Source organism: Maniola hyperantus, chromosome 25, assembly GCF_902806685.2.
Source record: "Maniola hyperantus chromosome 25, iAphHyp1.2, whole genome shotgun sequence".
NCBI classification, from domain to species: Eukaryota; Metazoa; Arthropoda; class Insecta; order Lepidoptera; family Nymphalidae; genus Maniola; species Maniola hyperantus.
In genome coordinates, this window is record NC_048560.1 from 5,654,356 (window position 1) to 5,678,555 (window position 24,200).

The 24,200-nt window shown below is 35.6% G+C and overlaps 1 protein-coding gene across 9 annotated transcripts in view; it reads left to right on the forward strand.

Annotated features, from left to right (window-relative positions):
• LOC117993850 (serine/threonine-protein kinase MARK2-like) overlaps positions 1 to 24,200 on the forward strand; it is a 249,498-nt gene that overhangs the window by 109,755 nt on the left and 115,543 nt on the right. The window contains exon 1 of one of the 9 annotated variants that reach the window (XM_069507091.1): positions 7,324 to 7,599. The exons of 5 other annotated variants lie outside the window; for them this stretch is intronic. The gene's annotated coding sequence lies outside the window, so the exon portion shown is untranslated. Of the gene's footprint in view, positions 1 to 7,323; positions 7,600 to 24,200 lie in introns of those variants that run through there. 3 more of the 9 variants (XM_069507092.1, XM_069507093.1, XM_069507094.1) reach the window with 3 other exon arrangements.

The window sequence follows — 24,200 nt, forward strand, 5'->3', positions numbered from 1 at the left end:
TTATAAAAATATAAATGAACACTTCCCAACGTTTGCTATTTGATTGTGATAAGGGTTGTCAACATTGAAAAATTCGAATAACAATAATTACCTGTCAAAACCGGCCAAGTGCGTGGCGGGCTACGCGCAGTGTAGGGTTCCGTAGTCACAACTTAGTCATAATAGTTTTCCTTTAAAAATGATTTTATAATTATACGACTGCTGTGAATTTTTTCACGTTCCTTTATACTACCATTTGGCTGATAAAGGGGGGACGACGACACACACTTGACTCTAATAAAAAATAGCACTTTAAAACATCATATTTTACAAACGGATCTAGAAATTGAAAAATGATGTTCCCACACCCACAGTATTTTTAAAAGACCTATTCAACGATACCCCACACTATGGGGTAGACGAGATAAAAAAATTCATCCCCACTTTACATGTAGGGAGCTACCCAAAAAAAATATTTATCACAATTTTATTTCACCACTTTGTCGGCGTGATTAATATTTATACCCATGCCAAATTACAGATTTCTAGCACTAATAGTCTCTGAGATTAACCGAGGACGGACGAACGGACGGATAGACAGACGGACGGATAGACGAACGGACATGGCGAAACTATAAGGGTTCCTTGTTTACTACCGAACTCTAATAATCTAAAACGTGACGGCAAAATTTATAAAGGAAGGATAAATGAGGACTGCGCCAAATGATAAATGGTATTGAAGCGATCTGCTTGTGTAGAATTTGTCACGGCTTTGTTTTTGTTCTTTGCTCTACTTTCTATGAAAATGACGGGTTTTTGTGTAACTTTACCTTGCTTATTTAAATATAAATGACTTATTGCGACGTCTTGTGAAAAATCTTGCGAATAAGTCCCGCAAATTGCTATTGCGCTGGAACCATGTCTCATTAACATCGAAATGACGTCATTTTGACGTCAGCCGAAATAAAAATATACCATCAGCTCGAAACTTCAGCCTAGTGCTGACATCACTAAAATGGCGGCCACGCGCATTAGCAATTTGCGGGACTTAAACTTAGCTTTTAGTTAATAACTTAGATTTTAGCTTAATTTAGGCCCAGCAACAAACTTATATCTAAAATAAAAACGCGGGTCAAATATTTTAAATTGGCAGCCCTATCGGATTATGTTACAAACATTAACTAAATAAAAAAACAGAAATAGGTTTCCGTATTTGACGCTTTATCTAGTTTTTTAAAGATATGATTTTAATAATTATATATTTTTAAACGGCTTTAATCCCAAATAAACGCTGCATATTTTTTTTCGCGCTGCACCACGACCCCACTTGGTCCTGTGTGGTCGAACTCTAAATTCTATAGTGGGACTCGTTTGCGTATAGAAGGTGCAAGGAAACATAGATGTGGGAAGAATACCCCAAACTCAAGCCATGTGTATGAGGAATATTGACGCAATGCGTTTCGTGCGTATAGCTGTAATGTCGACGACAGGGTGGGAAGTTGGGAACCTCGCCCGATACGTCTTGGCGGTATGATGGTAAAAAGATGAAGGGGGGAGTAGGGACAAGAAAAGCTACTTACAGCTCCAGTCTCATAAACAAAACGTGACGCCTTCATATTTTAATTCTAATTTCACACCTACACATTAAGTACATTTGCTAAAATATATTTATTCACGCTAACCCAGATTACCGCTGACTATTAAATGTACTAGCTAATGTCCGCGACTTCGTACGCGTGGATTTAGGATCTTAAAAAATCCCGACGGAACCCATTGATTTTCCGGGATAAAAAGTAGCTTATGTCGCTCTCCAGGTCTTAAACTATACCCATGCAAAAAATCACGTTGATCAGTCGACCCGTTGCGACGTGATTAAAGGACAAACTAATAAACCAACAAACACACTTTCGCATTTATAATATGGGTAGTGCTAGCCCTTAAAGAACTGTATGCGCCATCTAGCGGTGAATAGCGAAATCACGAAAATTACCAAGTTGTATTTAATACAATAGAGCTGTGTAATATAATCTGCTTAATATTTTATTTATTAAGGAACGAAGATCATGTCAACATAATATGTTAGTAAATTCAAAACGGTCTTTCTTCGAAATATGCAAAATGTTCTAATGCTATTACTCCACACTAGATGGCGTTACGCGCATTCATGCTGAACGAACTCGACAGTCGACAGGTTGCTTGAAAAATTATGAAATCGGAAAATAAAATATGAAATGATTTTAATATTTTAATATTTTCAAAAAAAGGGGAGGGAGTATTTTATGAATGAATTGGCTTATTCCCGCGACTTCGTCCGCGTGGACCACACACATTTCAAACCCCCGACCTCCGACTAGAAGGCGGACGCCCTAACCACTAATAATAGCAGCTTAAAATATAAGCTGCTATTATAGTTAGAAGTTAATACATGTTTTATTAAGAGGTATTTTGTGGGTCGCGGAGAAAAGCAAAAAATTAGGCCACGGAAAAGGTTTGAAAAGGCCGGTTCCCACCATAAGTGGGGTTCACGGTTACTCTCCGTACATGGCACGTATTTCGCGTAGGAACAGGTCTCACATCTAGTTCTTGCCCCGTTTCCTGCCTACACGACTGCGGGTCAACGGCCTGGCTTATGTGTGAGTGTGTAACCGCTGTTTGTCTCATTGTTTTTTGTGTTACAACTAAATTTTAATAGTTAATTAATGTTTGTTCACTAACTTAGTGTCGCCACCCAACTAGTGTTTATTATTTATTTTTATTTATTACAATAACCATAAGAATAATGTAGTAGGTGTTCTTTTTTATTCTTAGAATAGTAAACATTTATTAAACAATCACAGTGAAAAATATTGAGTTGAAAATTAATGAGTATAAATGCAGCCGTTTGCATTTCGGAAATGCACTTTATCACCAAAAAACCCTTGAAGTGCGAGTCGGACTCGCGCAGATGGTTCCGTACCATCGTGCGAGAAATAGCAATCTATACATATTGGTCAATAAGAATACGACATAGAGAATAAAATATACCTACCTATTCGTTTATTACCATCACGCATACTGATATATTTATTCATATTAAGTACAGACAAAACCTGCTGCAAGGTCAATTCGCCTGCCTACAGGTCACTCAAATTAAGAATGGATATTGAAACGATTTTGTTATTTGTACGTATTAAAAACGTGACAGCCCGCGTAATGACGTTTACGTGCAAATTAAAAACGCCTGTATCTAGATCAAGTTCATATTGTTATGGCGCGCGGCGTGCTCGACTAGTTTTTATAGGGCGTCTGTTAGACCTAGACTATATGACTAGGAACATGTTATAGTGGTGTAAGTACAATACAGTCTTTTATCACAACTAAAGACTACCCAAGACGTGCTCAAGGCTTATTGTTACAGTACGCGGCAAAAAGTAATGTACATCAGCCTTTAGTATGACATCTCGGCTTTGTAGAGCATTGTCTCTGTCACTCATACCTATATGACGTTTTGTTGGTCTCAACGACAGAGACAATGCTCTACAAATCTGCTATCTCCTTCTAAAGGTCGATGTAAATTACTTTCTGCCGCGTACTGTACGTTTATAATATGACATGGCGTATGAAATCTGTTCTCGCTCGTAGAGCATAGAAAATGTAATTAAAAAGTCAAAGTCAAAGTCAAATGATTTATTCAAAATAGGTAATAAATTACTCGTATTGATAGTCTGGTATGGTGTTACATTTGTAAGTAATAGTGGTGATAATTATTACGCAAACTTAAAACTAAAGCTACGAGGGTTCCAAACGCGCCCAGGTCTGAGAAGAGCCCACAACAAACTCAGCCGGGTATTCTTTTTATTATCACCACTTTACAAAATTATTGAAACTTATTAGAACTATCACAAAGTCGTTAAGCAACTCATTCCCAAGCTTGCTTATCATTTAAATAATCCTTTACATTGTAATAGGATTTTTCAATTAGTTTACGTTTTATGAAAACTTTGAACTTGTTGAGAGACATCTCCAATATGTCTTCTGGAAGCTTATTATAGAAACGTATGGAATTACGAGCAAATGAATTGCTAACTTTACTGAGCCTAGAGGCGGGCATTATAAGTTTATTTTTATTTCTAGTATTTCTATTATGACAGTCACTTTTTTTTTAATTTATTTATGTTTTTATGTACGTACAGTAAATTTTCAAAAATATATTGATTATGCACTGTCATAATTTTAACTTTCCTAAATTTAGTTCTCAGCGACTCTCGTGGCCCCATACTGTATATGGCTCGAACAGCCCTTTTCTGCAGCACAAAAATAGAATTAATATCAGCAGCATTACCCCATAATAATATACCATATGACAAAATGAAATAAAATATTAATAGGATACTTATACGCGTGATAATATGTTAATCCCTTGGTCATTACCTAGTTTTGGGTGCCAACGGGACCCTGTTACCTCCCTCTGGCCTCTGTCCTTCCGTCTGTCTGTAGCAGGTTGTATCTCATGAACTGTAATAGGTAGAGAGTTGAAATTTTCACAGAGTAGGTATTTATTTCTATATTCTATTATTTCTTTAGAGTCAGACACGCATTCGACCGGTTTTTATTTTGTAAAAACACTTTTCCAAACATACCCAAACTCTATCAGAAATGGCCCTATATCAGTTAACTGCCCCGGTCTGGTACGGAGATACATGCACTAATGTCCTATTCCACTAATTACGTATGCAAGTGGGTCGGCCATCACTTAATTGCAGCGTCCATTGTGTATTTAAAGTACACAGTAAATCATGGCCAAGCTAAAATATACCCTATTTGAACACCTGGAAGATTATTTTGGACTGTTATTTGACACGTTGAAACTAAGTTGATAAATAAGCGTACAATAGAGAAATTGAATCGGGTTAAAGTTTAAGTTATTCAATTATGTTTTTGTGCGCTAATATTTGGCTTGCATATTTTTGGGGACCTGGGATCTATTCTTTTTGACTGAGTTGGTTGAGCATTTTAGTTGATCCTCCACCTTCTTCTATGCCATAGGTGACGGAAATAATTCCCTTATCAGTGACTGATTAACGAGATCTATCAACGCACAGCTCAAACTATTGGACGGATCGGACTGTAAGGCATGTAGATAGATAGCTATTATGACGTAAACATCAGCTTTATCCGTTAACATAATATGTTTTATATATAATTAAAGAGCACTTCAAAGCCAAAAAGAAGGAAACCGTAGAAGGGACAGTATTTAAACATATATTTTTATGTACACTAAAAGAAAAACTAGAAAGTAAAACTTAAAACCAGCCGTATATTGATAGACAATCCGACATAATTTGTTAAATATCATAATAGGTACTAGGGAAATCTAAATAATCATACCATAATATTCTAAAAAGCCTATTCTAATGTTGTAACTACTACAGATCTTACTTAGTTATGACTACTTAGGTATAACAGATCTTTTTCTATTTGGGTAGCAAAGGTATTTAAAAAAGTTACAACTAATTGGAATCACTTACCACCAGGTGAGATTGCAGTCAAGGGCTAACTTGTATCTGAATAAAAAAAAAATAAAAAAAAAATCAGAAAGTAACACAATACAAACATCTGCTGCCTACGATGGTGTACCATGTAGGGACCTCTATACCAATATTTGAATAACAGGTGTCGAGATACCTGATATGTGCCGAGTTATGTTCGGAAACGAGTGAGAACGCAAACGATCGGTATTTTTCAATATTCAATATGTAGCCTATTTGAAATGCTGCACTTTTAGAATTTTGTACAGTACGCGGCCGAAAGTAATGTACATCGACCATTAGAAGGAGATATCAAATTTGTAGAGCACTCTCTGTCGTTGAGACCGACAAAACGTCATATACGTCATTTATGAGTGACAGAGAGAACGCTCTACAAAGCCGAAATGTCATTCTAAAGGCCGATGTACATTACTTTCGGCCACGTACGACAAAGCCTCAATAGCTCAACGGGTAAAGGAGTGGACTGAAAACCGAAAGGTCGACGTTTCAAACCCCGCCCGTTGCACTATTGTCGTACCTACTCCTAGCACAAGCTTGACGCTTAGTTGGAGAAGAAAGGGGAATATTAGTCATTTAACATGGCTAATATTCTTTAAAAAAAAAATGACAGGGGGGCGTAGCTGTAGAACAAAGTCTGCTAGTAAATAAAATCTCCCCAATTTTACGGAATATATTGAAAATGTCAATGTCGAAAATCAAGTAAGTTTTATCTAATTTTAACTGAATGGCAAATTGGGAAAGCCGTCCCTGTTTCCAAATTGAGAAAGAATAATAAAAACCCTTTTATAGGCCATGGACTTGCAACTGTTTACCTGCTCAAATACTATATTTACCTAGTTCTAAATATATTATGCTGAATGTTTTATCAGGATATATCGTGATAATATGTCTATGGAATGCCTCTAATATTTAACAAAAACAGTGAATTTCAGATTTTTTTGATCAGCAACACCGCATATAAGGGGAAAGCGTGACACTTCTCAAGATGGCGGCGTTAGTTCCGATTTTCGCCACGCGCCAAAAAAAGCCTTGTCTCACTGTAGTTGGAGCAACTGCTAAGTTTCTGGACTGCTAAGAACTGGTGGTGGTAGAGTCACAGTAGTGGTAGTTGTCCTACATGAAATTCATAAATTTTAATTTTAGTTGAATTTAAACGCGCATCACGAAAATCGCAGACCTTTTGGGTGATTTTTTTAACTCGGTGATCAATACCAACGAGCTCATTTGACATTTATTTTTAACTAGATGATGCCCGCGACTTCGTCCGCGTGGATTTAGCTTTTCAAAAACCCTGTGGGAACTCTTCAATTTTCCGGGATGAAAAGTAGCTTATGTCCTTCCACGGGATGTAAGCTATCTCTGTACCAAATTTCGCTAAAATCGGTTGAACGGTTGAGCCGTGAAAAGCTAGCAGACAGACAGACACTTTCGCATTTATAATATTAGTATGGATGTCTTAAGACTTACTTACTTATTTATTGGAGAGTACTTAGTTATTGTAAGAACCGGTGCATATCCGTCGAAGCGTTTTCTATCATTCAAGAATTGAAAGTTTTGCATGATCGTAGCAAATTCTTATATAGCTGTTATAAAAGAAAGCTGTCACACTATCGTATCAACTTATCTAGGTGTCGCGGGGTATAGTCGCTGAGTATAAAATGGCTTTAATTAAGAAAACTTGAACAAAACACTAACAAAAAACGAAGTAAACATTGGCGAACTGATTTTCCGCTTATCTACCACGTCACGTGAACGCTTTTCTTTCACCCCTTCCCCCCTCGAAGGCTGATAACCGGGTGAGCGTAACTGCGCGGGCGCAGGCGACCTCAGTCGTCTACCACACGTCGCGGGGAGCTGACGTGTTGCAGCTCCCACTTTTTAAAAAACATTTCTATAAACCCCAGTGTTGTGAACTGTGATGTTACGAGTTTAAGTGATTTCAGTGAAGTGCAAAAGGATGACAATTTGGATGTGATCACAGAAGTTTTCTTTTTACCTGTGCACCGCGTTGGTACCAACAGCTACACCTAGTCTATACCGTTGCGACGCGCTTGGCTGATTCAGTTAATAACTTGTGGATCTACAGTGTGGTGTAATTGTTTCGCTAAGATTTAGTACCGTGGAAAGGTCACTTACCTTGGTCGGTTGACGATCGAAGTATCGAAGGTTTTTTTCGTGTCGCCTCTATTGTTGATTGTTCTTTATCCTTTCCACAAGTAACTTTTCTAGGCAGTTCTTCGTTGGACTTTTTGTTATTTGGCATCCGTTTCAGTTTTGTTCCCTACCGTGAGTTTGATAGATGTTCTCATCTCATAATGATTCGCGTATTGACTCATTTCCGAAGCGTGGTGTCGTGTGTGTTTTCTCGGAAGATACGCGTTATTGAAGGTCTCTGAACGAAAACTGGTTTCTGTCCAGTGCATGTGGTTTTTGTTCGATCTCTTTTATTATTAACTGGATTTTAACTGCCACTTCTGCGTAATAACTTATTCTCCTAATAAGATTCAAGATAAAAGTATACTTGCGACTTGCGAGCAATCGACTGACTTGTATCGTATTGCTCACTTGCAAGTGTAGATGTAAACTCCTCTGCCTGTGAAAGTCACGTCAAAATCGGTTCAGCCATTTCTAAAATTAGCATGAACATAGTGGCTAATGCTATTGTACCTAGTCCTAGTACGCAATTTCTAAACTGAACTAATTTTACAGGTCTAAAACTAATGCTATCCTTTTCCCCTAGAAATGTTGTGAAAGGGATAGCACTATATTAAGACCTGTCAATTCAATTTATTTTAGAGGTTGTGTGGAACAGAATTAGCCACACGTACGTAAAACGGTGGTTTGGTTTTTGATAATGTCCCAAAATCATACTTGTATTAGCTTAAGAAAAGAAAGATATTTCAAAATTACAGACGGACAAGTGGATACCTCAATTTCTTTTATTTAAGTAGATATAGGTAGATTAAATATTTTATCGTAATATTATATTGTACGTATCTACTGCACGTTTTTGCTATTATTGCCATGATTGCTTTGACATGAATCCGGGTGAAAAGGTTTTGAAATTACTTCAGATTTCTGTTTTGTTGTATACCTCTAGTACCCTAGATCGTGTAACAAAGTTTAAAGATTAACGTCAGGAATATTCTCAGAGCACTAAGCTTTATTAAAACAGATCTGACTTTCCCTCGGGGCTCGGACAGTAGCTAATAAAGCGTCTGTAGACATGCCAACTTTTAAAGCTTATATTCCATAACATGCCACGTCTAGTTGAATTTGTTGGAGCAACCATAATTCTATAAAACTATCAGCTATTAACCGTAATTTCTAGCACTTGGAATATATTATTATTATGTATATTTTTAAAGAAATTTTTTTTGGTTTAGAAAAGTAGCCTATTTTCTTTTTCATCAAGATCCCAATTTCTTTTTCACCAAGACCCATTCGCAATAAAGGAATTGATTTGAATTGATCCTGATAATCAAAATTCTTCCGATGACTTGATATACTTCCAATTAAAACACTTCATAGTTTTAGCAAGAGACAATAACAACAGTTTACTGATGATCGTAATTCAATTCAAAAGTTAACTTGAAAACCTAGTGTCAACATTCAAGTTATTATTAAGTTAAAGCAAGAGTAACCAGTCACAATCATAGTGATCCATATGCATCTACTGCACGGATCGGGATGAAATTAAGCATGCAGATAGTTATTATGACATAGGCATCCGCTAAGAAAGGATTTTTGAACATTCAACCCCTAAGGGGGTAAAATAGGTGTTTGAAATAGGGATAGTTCACGCGGACGAAGCCGCATAAGCTAATGAATCGATATGTTCATCACACGTTTTTTTTTCTAACATATGAAATTAACTTGTTGGAACATATGCACAAAGGCTGTAAATGAAAGTCGGATTGAAAAAACGTCGCAATTGTATACCAATTTGAAGTAGTTCCAATGACTCACAACCGATCATCTCGCAAAGAATAATTGCGTGTTTTTTTCTTTTATTTCACGGTCGACAGATTATAATTTGTGCTGCCGCGGAGGTTTTGTTTCGGCCAAGTGAAACGGGCAGCAATTGGACCTTGATTTCCGGCATTACAACAGTGGATTGAATACAATACTTACTGCTGTGCTGTATTTATCTCTGTACTGTTATAACTTCACTTTATGTTGGTGTAATTTTCAACTTATTTCTCCATTTTTTAATTTTTTAAAAACTCATTGAACAAAGTGTATCTCAATACAAGAAAGACTTAAGATGCGTCAATGGACAATTTCTTAGTATACCTATAATATAATTTATAAGTTTAGGTTAAAATAAAATTACTTATTAGTCATAAATTAGGCTAGATTGTAATATAATTGCTAATTGGCACTCAACAATGAGGAAAAAAAATCTTATTTTGACGACCTGCATGGCTAAGATGCAAGCGGGCTAACCTAGAAGGAGTATGGCAGTTTCTTAACCCCCATACCTCATATCCGTTTCTACACGGCATCTACTATAAATTCTGCATATTAAAAAATGTAAAAACTCTTAAAACAAAATACAATAGTCGAATTGAATACTTTGCAACAATTTAATTCTCATATTCTAACTTTATCAGTTTAGTTAAACTCCAATGTTGTGATAAATCGATTTTTATCATATCTGATACATTTATTAGTGCGATAAATTGTCTTGTATCTACAAACCAAACCAAGGTGTGACGACGTAACAAGTACTATGTTAGCTTCCCCGAAGAGACGGATAGGCTTTGTCAAATCGTCGGACAGTTTCTAGCTTGCTTAGATAATAATAATAGATTGGCTATGCTATTGATAATCAATGTCGGAAGAAAATAAAAATAAATGTAAAGTCATCATATAATTATTAAATGAAAGTAGCTTATGCTCGCGACTTCGTCCGCGTGGATTACACAAATTTCAAACCCCTATTTCACCCCCTTAGGGGTTGAATTTTCGAAAATCCTTTTTAGCGGATGCCTACGTCATAATGGCTTAAAGTGTGTCTGTCTGTCTGCTAGCTTTTCACGGCCTAACAGTTAAACCAATTTTGATGAAATTTGGTATAGAGTTAACTTACACCCCGGGTATGGAGATAGGCTACTATTTTTATCCCGGAAAATGAAAGAGTTCCCACGGGATTATTAAAGGCCCATCCGTTTAACTAATTTATATGAAATACAGAAGTACAGAGGTAGCTTGCGTCCCGGAAAAGCTCTTAGTTCCCACGGGATTTTTAAAAACTTAAATCCACGCAGATGAAATCGCGGGCATCATCTAGTAACCAATGAACAAACACTTGAGCATTTATAAAATTAGTAGTATTTATCAAAGAAATGAGTTTTCGCATCATTAAAGTAAAAGTGCTATAATATTTCTAAATTTCAAAAAATCTGCATCCACTTTATAATCACGAAAGTCTGCGATGGAAACTCTGTGACCCAGTTTCTTATAGTGGGTTAGACACGCTGACTTGACTAGAAAAGTGGCCAATAATAAAAGTAATTTGTGTCGGTTTGCTTGGAATGGTAACAAGATGGATAGTGACAGGTTTTGTTAGATCTAGGTAGATGCCTAAATCTTGACTCTTGACAAAGCTTTTTGTGCGTCTCGCGTTTAGTTTCTCATGATACTGTGGTCCAACTGTGTTTAATCGAGAATTAAAAATGGTTATTACACTTATAACTAACAAAGGACGTGGATTGTTCTGATCTTGTTAGACCCTTTATTTAACAATCAGTGAGAAATAATTTATTTTTGACAAAGGCAAATACCCAATTCAACTATAAAATACCTCGCGTAAGGTTGGACTATAAAGAGCTTGCAACGTTCTATTTATTACGCATTCAATTCAATATTATTATCGTATCCAACGACTGCACTACCCTTGCACTGTTACGTTTAATACATTCTGAACAAGGTTCAAAATAGCTTTTAAACAATTTTTCGCCTTTGTAATCTATTCCGCTGAAAATAACCACTTATATCCATATCACAATCGTTAAAGGATTTATCAGGTCTTCACTGATAACGTCTGATAGTGATAGCATGATAACGGGCCGTGTTTCTCTATGATGTCATCCAACGTGAAATTAGATTCTGTTAAAATGCACACTTTTATGGAGGTTAAAGAATAGGGGTCTGAAAACCCCTCCCTTGTAAAACCCCGAAATACTCAAATATTTTTATTTAAATTATTTAGGGATTCATAAGATCTTTGCCTCCTAATAACTATTTTATTATGCACCGTCACTGTTGTACAGCAAAGTACTTTAGGATTTTGGTACGAAGTCATGTATCAACCGAAATAATATGACCAAAAATATATGATGTACATTAGCATGCAAACTTCCACCGAGATACAGAACCCTAAAAAAAATGTTCAAATTTTTTCATTAAAAAACATACAAAAACAATAATATTACGTCAAAAAGCTCCCGTAGCGCGTTAAATAGTCTATCCATATAAATAGGACGAGTTGCGAATGGGACAAGTTGCGAATGTGACGAGATGCGAATGGGACGAGCTGCGAATGGGACGAGCTGCGAATGGGACGAGTTGCGAACGTGGGACGAGTTGCGAATGGGACGACTTGCTAAGATACCTATTCAACGCACAGCTCAAACTACTGGACGGATTGGGCTGAAATTTGGCATGCGAATAGCTATTATGACGTAACCGCTAAGAAAGGATTTTTGAAAATTCAACCCATAAGGGGGTGAAATAGGGGTTTGAAGTTTGTGTAGTCCACGCGGACAAAGTCGCCAGCATAAGCTAATACACAATACGGTTTAAACACATTCCTGTCGTAAATTATGTATACAGAAAGTAAATTTAGTAAGGTGTAAAAGTATCTGATACTTATTAGTAAGTAGATATAGAGTATAATTGGGCCCAGGAGGGTAAAAGCAAGTGATAAGCAAGATCAGATGTCCGTCCGTCCTCGCCAAAGGTTGTACACTGACCTTAACACAGATAACTTGCACTATTTTTACTATACACTCACTGTATGTTAATCGATCGAACAGGTTTTAATGAAATGCACTGCATAAGTGCATTTTAATGGCGCTTTTTTCGCTATATTTTCTTATATTGCTTGTGTGACCCGTTTGTTTTTTTCCATTTTTAATTAAATACACTTGGGTTTGCCTTTTCGATCTACTTATCGTCGTGCAAGACATCGTTTTAGAGGATTTAGCTAACAAAAAATTGGCAGAATTTTAACAACCTCACTAAGCACCGATGTGTTCATGTTCATATAAGATCTCGGAGATTCCCAATATTCGCTGAATGTAGCGTCGGAGGTAAACATGTAATTTATAGCCGTATAGTTTCACACAAATTAGTAGCTTTCTAATAGTGAAAGAATTATTACAATCAATTCAGTAGTTTCAGAGTGCATCGATAACAAACAATTCTTTCCTCTTTATATTAGTATGGATTTAGCAGTGTTTTATATGTTTTTTCATCTTTTAAACATTTACAATGACATGGCGCCACGTCAGTCTTAAGTTTTATCAGAGTAAGGCTTTACACAGACGCTTGTGAGTAAAAGATAGCCATATTTATAGCAGCCTGAGTACCTAATAGACCTTAATCATTATTTAAGCATATATGCACCGTGCACACATTTTGTCTTGCTGTAACAAGCACAATGCGCTTGCGTCATAACGACATAATCGCTCATTCGTTTCGTGCGATTTTTTGCTTGTTATGAAGAGAAAAACACGGCTTTTGTGTCTTGGGATATAAGTAGTACAGTACGCGGCAGAAAGTAATGTACATCGGCCTTTAGAATGACATTTCGGCTTTGTAGAGCGTTGTCTCTGTCACTCATACCTATTACCTATATGACGTTCTCAGCGACAGAGACAATGCTCTACAAATCTGCTATCTCCTTCTAAAGGTCGATGTACATTACTTTCTGCCGCGTACTGTACTATGTTTGTAGTTATTTCAAAGGGAATGTGTACGGTAAACAATACAAAAACATTATGCCTAATTTTACACGCTTGTGTTATGTGACAATCATATTTTGTAACAATGTCACTGTTTTCTAAAAACACTGCTGTTTTGTAACTTATTGTTATTTTCTTGTCTAAATACCATAAATAATTGATTAATAGCGTCAAGAAGAGTTTATTCGTTGTGCGCTGACGTAGTCTAGTTCTTATTTGAATACCAACCAATCAAACTCGATGATATGTAATAGACACGTTCTAGTTTCTAGAATTAAATAGCTGTGTCTGTGGTTCTCCAGATTTCTGTAAAAATGCCTAGTTTTAAAGTTACACGGGCTCAAATATTTGAGTCTTTATAACTTTAAAACTCCACTTTTTATAGAAATCTGGCAAACCGCAGTCACTGATATTAGTTTCTGAACGTATCTACAAAATTTAATTGAGTTTAATTGGTTATTCAAATAATAACCAAACTTCGTTTGTATGGAGATCTTTGGGGAACCGCTAGGGAAAATTCTCTCAAAATAAATCTCTTTAGCAAAATTCAACCACAAACAAAGATTTAGGTTTGTATGTATAACTTTCAACTTTTTCTACTTGTTAAAAAACTCCGCTTTCCTAATACATAAACTATACTAGACACTAATATCATAAAGGCGAAAGTTTGTGTGTGTATGTGTATATCGTGTGTATGTTTGTTACTCTTTTACGCAAAAACTACTGGACCGTTTTGGCTAAAATTTAGAATGCAGATAGATTATACCCTGGATTAACACATATGCAACTTTTATCCCAGAAAATGGAAGAGTTGCCCCGGGATTTTGAGAAACCTAAATCCACGCGGACCAAGTCGCGGATATAAGCTAGTATATTGTAATAAAAATATTTGACTATGTCCGTTGTTAATGAATCTACGAATAGGTACATAGTATTTTTCTTAAAATGTATGACTTAGTATTTATAGTAGGTACAGAAACTATTCTGGTTTGCTACGTGTACGTTTCTTTAGTCTATTTATTGTCATAAACTAAACTAACCTAACCCAACAATTTGATGGGTGATCAAAAATCTTGCAATGCATATATATTTAGTTACCTACCTATTTTTCTACATGTAGCATCTCTTTCGGATCATTATCTGGTATCGCAAATCTTTATCAGTGTGATATCAGTAACTGTACTTACCTTATTGATAACGGCGTAGAATTAGTAGGTATACCAAGCCTATGCAATATTATCAATAGATATTGTGTTTTGTTAAGTAGGTACTTGCTGAAAACATTAAAACTATCACTATTTTAATTATATTATATTCTGTTATATTGGCGCCGATTCTATTATCTTTCTCTAAACTAAATCTAGAGTATCTGCATCCTTTTCTTTTTAGCAATGCTAAAAAGGGACCGGACATGAACTTTACATTTAAAGACTCTAAATTTTAGTGCACGCTACAAATTTAAACAGTAGACTCGCGACTGTACGCTAAAATCACGGGTTCTACCATCTAAAAATAAAATTTAAAACTGTCAAATTGCGTCTGTCCTTTTCATATTACATTAGTAAGAAGAGTATGCGAATACTCTGAAATTAGGTTCTGCTCAGAATCAGTACCATTGTGTTTTAGTTTAACTAATGGTTGTGTACAAAAGAATTATTGGTACCATGTCGAATTCTTTGAACTTTTAGTGCCTATGCTGTCTTGATAAACGTTTGAGACCCTTGTTCAAGTGATGGCTCATTTAATCGGTTTCGGTAGTGACTTTAGCACAGTAAAGAAACATCCCAAAGAAAAACATTAAAATAAAGTAACAGCCTTTATTATGCCTTTATTTAAGGCATTTCACCAAAAATTAAGTTTCCAAAAAAGGTCCGCGATCATGGGCCTTTGTGCAAAGAAAGAATCTTGAATTTAAAACGCGTTTGCAGAAGCAACTTTAAGTGAGTATTTATGTACTGCACGCGTTATACTTAAAATATTTTAAAATATTCAAACATAATATGCGCGTCAACACGTTTTGTTTAACTAAAGAGACACACATACATATTATAATATAGTATATGTATAGACTCATAAAATATGGGTAAATGGGTTTATTGTTTGTTGGTTAGTTATATCAAATTGACCTTCGAAATAAATTATTATTACACTAGCTGATGCCCGCGACTTCGTCCGCGTGGATTTACGTTTTCCAAAATCCCGCGGGAACTCTTTGATTTTCTGGGATAAAATGTAGCCTATGTGTTAATCCAGGGTATAATCTATCTCCATTCACAAATTATCATCCACAAATTTCAGCCAAATCCGTCCAGTTGTTTTTGCGTGATTGAGTAACAATCATCCAAACATTCAAACATCCACACTTTCACATTTATAATATTATTTAGGATAGTTGTAAATACAGATAAAACAATACAGGCAAAAAATATAAAAACAAATGCATTAAACTACTGCATTTTAAGGGCAAATAAAAATAAATATATATATTCACTCGTACCTACTTACCTATAATATTTTAAAAACAACACTTAAACTCCAGAGTATTACTATGTTAGTACTATTATATATATTCTGTGGTATTGCCATGCAAATTTATTCTGCTAAAAATAAAATAAATGAAATAAAAATCTTTTTTATTCGTATAAACTTTTACAAGTACTTACGAATAGTCGGATGCATCTACCACTGGTTCGGAATGCCTTTCCTACCGAGAAGAACCAGCAAGAAACTCGGAGGTTGCTCTTTTCAAATATATATACTAAATTTTATATCCATATTCTTCTCTTTACTATCTATCATTTAATCAATTTTAATTAATCCATGTAAAGAGCAAGCAAGGTACCTACCACTCTACGCAGGTAGAACTTGTACAGTAATCAGATAAGGCGACACATAATTTATATGTACTTCTTCTTTCTTGCGTTTTTCGTTATGATTGCCTTTTACGTCAATTTACATCTCCAAAGATTATGATTGTGCTTAATACGGAGTAACTACATATTTAATACCTAATTCTACTTGGCTTTTTAAAAGCCACACTTCTTCTAGTTATATATCGTTTCATATTTGCCTTCAGTAAGAGCTTTCGCATATATTACCTTTCACACCTGCCAGCCTTCTGTATATTGTAGTGACATTCAGGTCAAGGGCTTTTGAAGGGCATATCTCACATGTGGAACTAGACTCTCTTGGGAGGCCTATTTACCTGTTAGCTCTTATACTACACGTGTATATTAACGGTTGAATTAATTTCGCAAATTACGGTGAAATTAGTTTGGCACATTTAATTTACTCGTAAGTAATTTGTAGTTCAGGAGTTGACTCCCTTTGTGATTAGTGATTACTAATTAAACGTATTAGTTAGTTGCGTATTACCCGTTGATTATTTCGGGATTAGAATTTTGAACACAGTTATTTGGATGGAAAATCTAATTAACTTTGTGTCTAATTAGTTAAACCGCCCAGGTTTCGCTTGAATGAATAATTATTTTCTTAGGCTTAATTTCTTATTGACAGCTTCAAATTTTCTAGGCCCAACGGCTTGAACTGTACGTTGACATTATGGTAGTCATAACTCATTACAGTAGAAATCTCCTTTTTTTTTAGTTTTTTATATTATGCGTAATTCTAATTGGAAGCTCCAATGCAAAAAGTTGATTAGTCACAAAACCCTTGCTTCAAAAATACAACAAATGTTTCAAATTTCAATAATGTACAACAGGGGTTGTTGTTGTATCGACTTTTGGGATTGGAAACGTGAAATGTACGTAAAAATACCCCTTTTAGTTGGACTATTCTGTTTTAGTATCAGTAATGTTAAGTTTAAAAAGCTTTGTAAGGATAGGTGCTTTCAGTTCGCATTGTCACTCTAAAAATGGCGAAAAATTACATCGAAGCGTTTTGCATTGAACCATCCAATGATATTATTTTAAAGGCTCTACTTTCTTGTTGTAGTAGAAACATTTTGTCAGTTAACTTCCTCTTGAATTCTAGTTTCCGAACGTAGGTAATAATTTCACCGGTAAATATCGAAATTGAGATCTTTTATAAGATGCGATTGTGACAGCTTATTTATATAGCGATCCTGTGTCGTGCGATTTTTATCGCGCACAGTTTTCCCAATTTTTGCCCTATTTACGTTCCGAATGTGCGGCGAATGAAATCCCCTCTCTATCGGCGTAGTATTTCAACATTGTTAAGATTCTTGATTCCTTTTCATTTATCAGAATAATTGGGTTGTCTTTCGTATAGGTACTCGCCTAATAACGGGACGCGTACGAGATTTCGACTCTTGTATTAGTAATAGATGTTAATTTTAAGTGAATTATACGAATTTATATTGAACATAATATAGTCTATACATATATTAACAGAATCTGCGCAAATACTCACTCAATGTCTCAAGCTTATGATCTGATCGAATCTCAAGCATTTTGAAAATTAATAAGTCCCATTGTAAATTATTCATATTCTATCTTTCACGTATTGCCGAAAAGAAGATTGTAATAGAGTTGTGTAAACGATTTGTCGTCGAATGTAAATCGTGTTTCATACACGATTTCGAATTGGGCACATTATCTGCGACGAGAGCGTACCGTTACGGAGTCTACCGTTATTACCGAAGACCCACAATGTATCATGTACCTACTGTGGTAAGCCGGCAATTAATTCCATAGGTACTTAATTCCGTAAGTACCATAATACTATGTTTAATCGTGTAGTAACGGTTAAGTGCGAAAACGTTTTATAAAATTTTCGTACTTTTCTGTCATTCTGTCTCTGACATTAAAAATGATACCTCTCTCTTTCTCTGCGTTGTATTCCCGAGGGTCACGACTTCTTATTATTTCTATAAGGATAGTTTTCTTGGGATAACAATGCGGTGGGTTCCCAGATCCTTCCTCAAACAACTCTACTAAAAGAAGGAGAGTTCGACTATAAGGTTTACAACATTTTAATTGTTAAATTCGGACCCCCAAACTTGGTCAGTTGGTCGATAACATTCCAGTTATCGAACGGGGTCAACGTTGCTTAACCAGCGTAATCGTTTTATATGCGCTATCAAAACTAAGCCACACATTCCTCGAAAAATTACCTACCTACTTGATTTTAAAATAAGTGAAATATTTATTTCATGTAAACCAACTTTTAATTACATCTAATACTCAAACCTACTTACTTAAATGTAATATATATTTCTTAGTAGAATTAAATTATTTCTTTTGAGGCCCCACCGCAGTCGATTAAAATACCTCTGTCCATAAGAAAACTGCCTGCGAATGATCATAGGAATTAGAATCGATTTCATTTCGCACGTCTTTCTACTCCTATACTACACCTACTGGCTAGTTGGCTACTACTATTATAATTGACGCTGAATGTTTTTGCATTTTAATAGAGTACGCATATATTCTGATACCATTTAAGGCTTTGTGAAACCTATTGATCAATATGTCTTGGAAACATAACTGGAGATTTTTGTCTTTTTTTTGCATAGTATCTGTTCTTGCGTGCCTAAATGTGTAAAGTTAGTCGCACTACATCTTCATCTTATCTAGGTATTTGAAAGCTCTAATCTCAAAAAGATAAATTCTTTAAGAGATTTTAGGTCTCCCTAGCGCCCTTCCCAACGTTCTCCTTACAAATGTAGTTTGATTTGGATATCAACCATGAATATACGGTTTGTCGGATTTCCGTAATAATGTGTAGTTTCAAAGTTACACGTACGGGCGTAAATCTTGGAGCCCATTTCACTCTAAAACTACACATTTTTATAGAATTTGGCAAATCACAGATCAATTTCTAAAACGTGTCCACATTGTTTTTGGTTTGTTAATATTTCAGTACAAACTCGTAGAGCGGCCAGTACGCCAATAATACAACCTGTGGTGTTAAATTCGCCGATATTATATGATTTTAGTGCTGTCCTGGACCGTTGAGTTATGAAGGTTTAGGTTATGATGTCTTACCTTCTTCGAGAGACTATTTTGATGAGAAGTTATCGAGATTAGCGTTTACAAACGAATAGAAGTGGCGGGCCGGCCTTATTTCATACTGTAGTAGATTAGGTGAGGTATAATCTTAATCTATTTAAACATTATGAATACAATCTTAAGCAAACTAGATAATTCTTGAACTAATAAACGCGTAGGTGAGCCGTGTAGGCGATAACAAGTCAATATTTTCCCTGCGGTATACTGTAAATCGATACTTAATAATTTATTACAGTAATCGAGCCAAAATTCAAGTTGTCGAATCGATTTTGAATTAGGACAATTCGTGACACTGATATATTTTGTAATGGGATTGATTTGAATAATTTTAATTGGTTGTTAAAAATGCAATAAAAATTAATTGTTTTTCGCCATATTCACTGATGTGATATGTCTTCATTATAAAATGTTTAAATATATAGCTAGATAGAGTTTGTAAATATGACGATCAAATTTTTTGACAATAATCTTATGATATGAGTTAATCATAAAAAGGGGGGCCCAATTCATCAAATATGCACTTGTGGTCTAATTAAAAAAAATAGAACTGTACAGATATTTATTGTTATTAATATTATCTATAGAGTTTTATACAGCCAAGTTAAAAGGTTTTTACAGAATATTAAATTACCATCACTTTATAGCTACTTCATCTTCGTGAATCTTTTCTTCAATTCGTCTCATTTCACCAAGATATCGTCGTGGAATTTTCCGAGATTCTTTCGAAAAATACTTGCCGTTTACCCGGTAATTAAAAATGGCGTGCAATCTAGAAAATGGGTGGAAATTTATCGCAACGTTAAACGGAGCGTTATTTTCCACCATTGTTCCACAGTTCATTAGGAAAAATGTGTTTAGATGAAAGCCATTTAATAAAGAGTGTTCAATTTGCGAGCCGTTGTTGAACCGTTATCGGTAGTTTGCATAAGGGTTAATATAAGTTTGAAAACTCTCAAAAGTGGCGTTTAAAATGCTACTGGGGCTGATTCTCTTGTACACAATCTCTAAACTAAACTAAATTAACAGGTCTAAATCTAGTGTTATCCGTTTCCGCAAGCAACATTATGACAGGGATAGCAATAGATTTATTAGACATGTCATTTAAGTTTAGTTTAGAGATTGTGTACAAGAGAATCGGCCCCAATGTAATACTAATTTATGGAAGTTTTTTTTTCATTTATGTACTAGCGCTTGGCTGCAATCAGACCTGCTGGCAAGTGATGACGCAGCCTAGGACGGAGCGTGCTTGCCTAGAAGATACCTATTCACTCTTTGAACTTGAAGGTACCCATGTTAAAATGGAGGGGGAAACATGGAGGGATTCGGTCTGAACAATATACATACCTATATATTAAAGTCCGTCGTCGTCGTTGTCGTCCACTGCTGGATATAGGTCTCTTGCAGACTTTCCATGCCACAGTCTGTATCCAGCAGCTCCCTGCGACTCCCTTAATGTTGGCTGTTCACTTACTTAGGCGGTCTGCCAACGATGCTTTCTAGTGCGAGGTCGTCACTCCAGCACCTTGGGACCCCACTTTTTTTTTTTTTTTTTTTTTTTTTTTTTTTTTTTTTTTTTTTTTTTTTCGTTCGGGGAGGAGGAAAATCCTCATGGATGCCTCCGGCATGCCCGACTCCAACACAATGGCCTACGGACTAAAAACCTCCTCCCCCCCCTCCGCTCTATCTTTCAGGTAAAACCTTTGCATTGCATCTGAAAGATGGCTGTCTTTACAGTTTAGGCTTGGGACCCCACTATTGGTTCCTAAACTATGTGGCACGCCCATTTCCATTTCAGCTTCGCAACTCTTTGAGCCATATCACTTAGTGGAGGTACTCAGCGAGTATTGGAGGTAGCTATGATCGGAGTTTCTCTACGTGATCAAATCTAGAGCCCGATGTATGATGGCTGGCTGTAAATTGAGAAAACCCACAAATCAATCCGATCCCGTTTCTCGTCACAAATCTGATTTTCATAATGCTTTACATCTTAACAATGTCGTAACTTTCTCTATGCCATGTAGGCGATGTTCCACATCGGGGTTGCGTCATAATGACCGGTTCCTATTCAATTTTGTATTCTTTTCGTTTGTTTTCTCTTTACGTTTCGATCACTTGATAAATCTCTCAAGGCCGGCCAACGATCAAAGGTCAATGAACTCGGCGGCCCGTATAACCATCTTTGTCGCACTTTACGAGATGCGGCGCCGCGTCTCTGTCACCTAAAGTGCAGCGCGGTGCAGTTCAAGTGCGATATTATTATCACCGTAAGTCTTGCGACCTGTGGCTCAATATCTATCTACCTGAACGCCGAGTTGCAAATTTCTTTGTTTACATAATATTCTACTTAATATCAGATCCAGTATGAATAGCTCTGGGGTAACGCTTCGTAGGCCAAGGAAGGTAAAGTCGCTTATGGACGTTACTAAGGAAGACATCACTATCGAGGATATTTTTGACACCACTGTTCTTAGCTTGCCCTCCGTCCCTGTGGATGACAGTCACACTGATGACCTTAAAACTAAAATCTCTGATTTAACAGAGGAGCTGCAAAGTGCACTTCAGGAGATCGAAAACCTTAATAGTGAAAATACCCAGTTAAAATCAGAGTTGGAAGACTGCCGAAAAATTATAAGGAATTACAAGAGAGTAACACTGGATGAAAGGAAATCGATAACACCTTCGTCTATAAAAAACAAAAAACAATATAATGCACACAAGGCATCAAGTCTAAACACAACACCAATAAGAACGAACTGTACACTTGATTTGAACAGTACAACAGTGACGCTAACAACAAATAATTCACAAACGGCTAATAATAAGAACACTAAACCAACATTGCAGCAAACTAGCATGAAGAGTAAACCTCTGCAAACATCAAGTTCATCCTCCACACCTAGGAAAACCAATAAATCGCGCACTATCCAACAAAAGAAAGTATTAATTTCAAAATCAAAATCAACAACTAATCAAAAACTTACAAGTAAGATGACAGGAGCTCTGAAAACTGATTTGTCAGTGTCAGCTAATAAGAAGGAAATACACATAGAGAATAAAAGTCCATCCCCCACCCGAACTATACAGGTATCAGAAGAAATTCCTTCACACATTGAACCCATACCTAAAGAAACCTCTACACCTTTCACTACACTGCTGGGGAAAAAAGAAAACTCCAACCCAGGTACTTTAACACGGGATAGAAATATATGGGAGAAAACATCACTGTTACAATCAGAAAAAAACGTCTCCTACGCGATTAACAGAGAAACTTCTGAGGAAACAATATTAAACAGACTAGAATTATTTCACAATCAAAAACCCCGTATTTTGATAATTGGTGATCAACAACTATGTGATTTGTCAAGTGAAATGCATCGGAGTAGACAGCATTCATGGAATAATATTTATTCAATTTATGGCTCAATAAAACCTTATGCTGATTCATCACAAATTCTACTAGACTGTGAAAACTACTGCAAAGACTATTCTGAGAAAGATATTGTAATTATAGGTATTGGAGCCAACGACACCAACCCCTATAAATTGTATTCTACACTTAGCAATGCTTTGTTTACCCTCAAAAATACTAGAGTTTTTGTAGTAAATGTTCATGAGAATCGATACCTAAACTGTGGTTTGCTGAATAAAAATATTGAATTACTAGTGAAAAATTATCGCAATTGCACATTCATACAACCTAATTATAACTGCCATTCTACAAATAGTACACAGCAAAGTTGGGTAAAATATCTCTGTCAAAAATTAAATATTGAAATAGACTATATAACATATAAAGAAAAATTCATAAATAATATTAAAAAACACATAAACAAAAATAACAAGTCAATAAATATGCATAAAAAGGGAACTATTCCATATTACTTTGAGGCTCAGAAACAGAAAATTATATTGCAAAATACTCATACAGAAAGTAGAACTAAAAATGAGATTCAAGAAAAAAAAGGTACCATTCCCTATTATTTTAAACGAAATATTACAAAAGAATCGATTACAGAATCACACGAGGCACACAATTCTAAGCCCTTGTTTTTTCGTTAATACATATTATAATTTAACAATTTTTCATCAAAACATTGCAGGCATATTAAATAAAATTGACTTGTTTGAACTTACCTTACAAAATTTTAATAGCAATACTCAAATACACAATATTGATATTATTTGCCTGACGGAGACCTTTATTAAGAGGGGATCTGAGCTTAATCTGAAAATTAAAAACTATAATGTTGCTGCCCAGTTCACTCGAGTGAATCAGAGGCGTGGAGGCACCTGTATAATCTTAAAAAAAGGCCTAGACTTTATCCCCCTTACACATCTATATAAAAAAGTTGAACCAATTGAACACCATTTCGAATATTGCGGGGTGTCAATAGAATCATTGAATTTAATCGTCTTATGCATTTATCGAACACCGGCATCGAATATAAGTATATTTTTTGAGAAATTGGAAATGCTATTATGCAAACTAAAGGTTATTAAAAGTAATAAAAAGAAAGTGGTTCTATGCGGAGATTGGAATGTAAATATCCTGGCTAAAAATAAAGTATCCGAACAATTGTTATCACTACTAACTAGCTATAATTTAGTAAATCATATTACTAAACCTACTAGAAAGTTGTCGAGCATAGATCTTATAGTCAGTAACATTAAAGACGCAAAATCAGACTTACATTATCTCGCTTTGTCTGACCATGAAACTGCGCAAA